This window comes from Harpia harpyja, chromosome W (genome assembly GCF_026419915.1).
Source record: "Harpia harpyja isolate bHarHar1 chromosome W, bHarHar1 primary haplotype, whole genome shotgun sequence".
In the NCBI taxonomy this organism is placed as follows: domain Eukaryota; kingdom Metazoa; phylum Chordata; class Aves; order Accipitriformes; family Accipitridae; genus Harpia; species Harpia harpyja.
In genome coordinates, this window is record NC_068968.1 from 16052892 (window position 1) to 16057930 (window position 5039).

At 49.6% G+C, this 5039-nt stretch overlaps 1 pseudogene; it reads right to left on the reverse strand.

The window, feature by feature from the left end:
- Window positions 1-494: 494 nt before the first annotated feature.
- LOC128136065 (uncharacterized) lies at window positions 495-4785 on the reverse strand (annotated as a pseudogene).
- Window positions 4786-5039: the final 254 nt, after the last annotated feature.

Consider the following 5039-nt stretch of genomic DNA (forward strand, 5'->3'; position numbering starts at 1 on the left):
GCTTAACATTTGTAAGCTTTGAAGGGGGAAGCAGCGCGCAGCTTGTAACAGCCGAATATCTATTGTGAGAGAGCCAAATGACCACCGTCTCCCTTCTTTATTATCAATCCAGGTCTTTCCCTTTAAAACATCGAGTCCTAAAAGGTTAAGTGGAAACCCCCCCACAACCATTGTCACTGTACTGGCACTATCTTCTCCTGGCAAATGCAGGCTGACCATTGCTAATGCCTGTGGCTGAACAATGCCGAAAGCATCTGCCACAAAAAGCCGCTGTTTGGAGGGTGTAATTCCGCAGTTAGCAGCGTCTTTGGTTTTAATAGCTGAAATTTGAGCTCCGGTATCTACCAAAAAGGTGACCGGGACTTCTCTTGGCCCCACAATGCCTGTAATTAGTAAATCACCCTGGCCGTTTTCAGTGAGCTGTCTGATATACATCCAACCTTTGCCCCCCCCCCCCCCCCCCCCCCCCCGCTCACCACCAAAAGGCGAAGGATCTAGTTTCCCACCGGCTTTTGGGTGGCATTTGGTTCTGATAAATCAATCAGGGAGGGTGCGCTGGGAGTAGTATTCTCAAAATCCACTTTTCTATTTGCTGATTTATCAGGCCACCCTGTTACCAATTTTTCCAATTTGTCTGTTGGCATCCCGTCCATTAAGTCACGCGGGATCCCCTTCTGGTATCCCCGCGCCCACAGTCTATTATGTTTGTTCGGGATATCTCTCCCCCCCAGCGGTTTAGCAAGGGGTGTTCTCTTATCACTCCCAGGGCATGGAACTATTTTTACTTCAGCCCGCCTCAAGCCCCTGGAGTCCGTTTTGGTGGCTGGAGGGTTAAAGGGGACCATACTTGCGCCCGTAATTAATTAATTCCTGGGCCACTTCTCCCCAAGTCCACATTTTCTTATCTGGGGGGCGGCAGTGCCAATCAGGCGTGAATCCTCCTGAAGCAGCCCCAACACTCTCTGGGGGGCGGCAGTGCCAATCAGGCGTGAATCCTCCTGAAGCAGCCCCAACACTCTCGCTCTGGGGCATCGCCTGTACCTTTCCTTGTAATTGTATACCAATTGGTTTCAGAGAATCAGGGAGTCCCCGTATAAGGGGAGTCATTTGCTCAGGATCCACCGACATCATCATCGGGGACTCCTGTGTAGGCTCCAGTTTTTGATCATACATCATCTGCAGACAAGCTGCCTTTTGCACATTCTCCACTAATTGATCAACAATCCCCGTAATCGCGAGGGGATCCCCCCTCTCCAAGGGGTTCAAACCCCCCGCCCAATAGGCTGCCCGTTGGGTTAAAGACCAAGGGGCATGGTAATCCCCAGTAGTTAAAAACACTCCCGGTCCCCAATACCCTTCTGCCTCCTTTTCACTTAACAGAATCTGGTCCCCCCCGACAATGATACTCTCCAGATATACTCCGTTTCTGACTCCTTAGGGGTTCGGCCAAATTCCTTTTTTAGTTTTGCCAACTCAGTGGCAGTATAGGGGACCTCTTTAGTTGTAACTTGGGGGAACTGGTCCTGCTCATCATCGTAAATATATTCAGTTTTGACTAAGGGTCACAATGAAGGCAGCTCCAACTTCTCCGCTTTCTCTTTTGCTGCCTGCAGGTCCTTAAAGGGGTAGCCAATTTCTGATCTTGGAGGAATTTCCTCACAGACAGTATCCGCGAGGAGCTGCTCCTTAAGAGCAATTTGCAAATGTTTCACTTGGTTCTTTTCTGCTTCAAGTTGTGCTTTTAATCCTGCCACTTCTCCCATAAGGGACTGAACAAGGTTTTGGAGGGATTCAATAATTTGAGATTCTGCAGTGAGGTGGCAATCCCTATCCTCCACTGCTGCGGCCAGACTAGCACCGAGAACGGCACAGACAATTGCTTTTCCTTTCCCTGACCGCACTCTAGCGTCTTCCTGTAAAGCGATCATCCGATCAACAACGCTCTGGAGATTATACCAATTTCCCTGAGCCCAGTCTACCCCAGGCACAGAGGGTTGCGCTTTATGTTTTTCTAAAAAATCAAACAAAACTTCTTTCCCCAAAGGGGCAATTTTACTATCATTCTTCTTACACAAAGCGGGAAAGCAGTCGTCTCAGGAAGGCAGCACGTAAAGTTTCAAACACACACAACACAAGCCTGCTCCCCTTACATTCCTGAGAGGTCTCACGTATTTTGGAAACAGTACGGCACTCTCGTCTCAAGGGATCCTGTCCGTGACGCCAAATTAAATGTCCCGATCCAATGTCGGGGAAGGTTTCGATATGATCCCAAGAGCGAGATTAAGACACAAACGAGGTCAAATGCCGTATACCCAGAAGAGCTTTTATTATCAAAAGTATCAAAAGTAGAAAATAGTAGCGATAGGATAGAATGGAAGAAAAGGCAGAAATCAAGCAAGCAGTCGGGATAGAGTTGCAAGGAGAGTCACCACCATGGATCCAGCGGCGTCCCGTTGGTCCTCAGTCTTCAGTTCTTCAGTGGTGGGTGCACACCACGGCTTGTCTCCACGGTTTTTTATAGGGCATATTTCGATGAGGTATGCACATACATATTGTTCATGCACTGTTCACGCGCTGCAGGTTTCGTCTATCACATGATCTTCGCGTGATCAACACCAGAAACCAGTACCTTATCTCAAAGACTACAGTTTCCATGAGAATGGTAGCCTCCACATTCTTGCATGCTTGTCGGCTTCAGCCCGTTTCCTCTCCTGGATGCCTCAGTGGCCTAGTAATTGTCCTTACGGACGGAGGAATGTCCTGCTTAGGCCATCTCAGAGACAAAGGGCTCGAGATAAACAGTTCACAATTCTTGAGATGAATGGCTTGAGATGACAGTCCAGTCTCTCACACCTAACAATCTTTGAGACAAACAGCTCAAGATAACAATTCAGTCTCTTACACCAGTACACCTGGAATTGACTGCCCCAGGGGTAGAAACACAGCCCCACCATTTGCCATGGACTAATCCAGGCTGCACTGGAGAATGGTGAAGCTCTGGAACACCTGCAATACATTGATGACATCATTGTATGGGGCAACATGGCAGAAGAAGTCTTTGAGAAAGGGAAGAAAATAATCCAAATCCTTCTGAAAGCTGGTTTTGCCATAAAAGAAAGTAAGGTCAAGGGACCTGCACAGGAGATCCAGTTCTTAGGAGTAAAATGGCAATACGGGCATCGTCAGATCCCAATGGACGTGATCAACAAAATAGCAGCTATGTCTCCACCCACTAGTAAAAAGGAAATGCAAGATTTCTTAGGTGTTGTGGCTTTTTGGAGAATGTATATTCCAAATTACAGTCTGATTGTAAGCCCTCTCTATCAAGTGACTTGGAAGAATGATTTTAAATGGAGCCCTGAGCAACAACAAGCCTTTGAACAAATTAAATGGGAGATTGTTGATGCAGTAGCCCTTGGGCCAGTCCGGGCAGGACAAGATGTTGAAAATGTGCTCTGTACTGCAGCCGGGAAGAATGGCCCTACCTGGAGCCTCTGGCAGAAAGCACCTGGTTTCGGCTGGGATAGAATTAATTGTCTTCCTAGTAGCTGGTATAGTGTTATGTTTTGGGTTCAGTATGAGAAGAATGTTGATAACACACTGATGTTTTCAGTTGTTGCTAAGTAATGTTTAGTCTAAAGTCAAGGATTTTTCAGCTTCTCATGCCCAGCCAGCAAGAAGGCTGGAGGGACACAAGAAGTTGGCACAGGACACAGCCAGGGCAGCTGACCCAAAGTGGCCAAAGGGGTATTCCATACCATGTGATGTCACATCTAGTATATAAACTGGGGGTAGTTGCCCTGGGGGGAATCGCTGCTCAGGAACTAACTGGGCATCGGTCGGCAAGTGGTGAGCAATTGCATTGTGCATCACTTGTTTTGTATATTCCAATCCTTTTATCATTATTATTATTGTCATTTTAGTATTGTTATTATTATCATTATTAGTTTCTTCCTTTCTGTCCTATTAAACTGTTCTTATCTCAGCCCATGAGTTTTACTTTTTTTCCGATTCCCTCCCCCATCCCACTGGGTGGGGGAGAGCGAGTGAGCAGCTGTGTGGTGCTTAGTTGCTGCCTGGGGTGAAACCACGACATACCTGGAAACATATATGGGATTTAGCCTTGATAAGTAGTTTTGAGTATTTGATGTGCCACGCTCAAAAGGGCTAAAGGTTTGAAAATATGCCTCATCGACAGCAGAGTGGAGGGACTCCATTTACTCAGTTTAAAGTCAAGAATGTTGAGAGCTCTACGTGCTCACCTGAGCTTAGTCGATGAGTATATATATATGAAGATATATTCCTGGGGGGCTGCACTAACAATCAGACATAGTCTTGTGGCTAAAAATGAAATCAAGCAGACTTAAAGTTGTAAATAAGGCACTTCTTAAGAAAAAAATATTAATTTAAGAATGTGTACTACCCAGCCCCTGGGTTATGCCACGGCGGGCACTGGCCGGCCGGCCCCCCTCCCCTCTGCCCGGAGTGTTGGGTTAACCGTCCTCCACAGCCCCGGGTAACGGTTACTAACAGTGAACCACAGCCGACACCGCCCGCACTCCCTAAGAACGAGGGGGCCGCACCCCCGGGGCGCCCCGTCCCCACCTCCTGTGTCGCGGGGAGCTCCTCCCGCTCGCGGCCCTTTCCGGTCGTCCCCGCCCCGCCTGCCGCTGCCACATCCTCCGCTGACATCAGCCCGCGCCGCCATATTAGAAGAGAAGCCGTGTCTGTTAGCTTGGCCGCCTTAGGGCGGGGACGCCGGCCCCCACCGCCACTGATCTCCATCTCCCCTGCCGCGGCCGAGCCCCCCTTCCCTATGACTCCTCCCGGCCGGCCCCTGCCCCGGTGCGGATAGGGTGGAGGTAGAGCGGCTCCCGTCCCTTCTCCTTCCCCTCCTCCCGAGCTGTCGCCAAGTTCCTCTCCCCGTGGCGGGCTTTTGCCCTCCCGCTGCCTCCAGCCATGACTTCCCTGACCCAGCGCAGCTCTGGCCTGGTGCAGCGCCGAACTGAGGCCTCCCGCAGCGCCGCCGCCGCCGACAA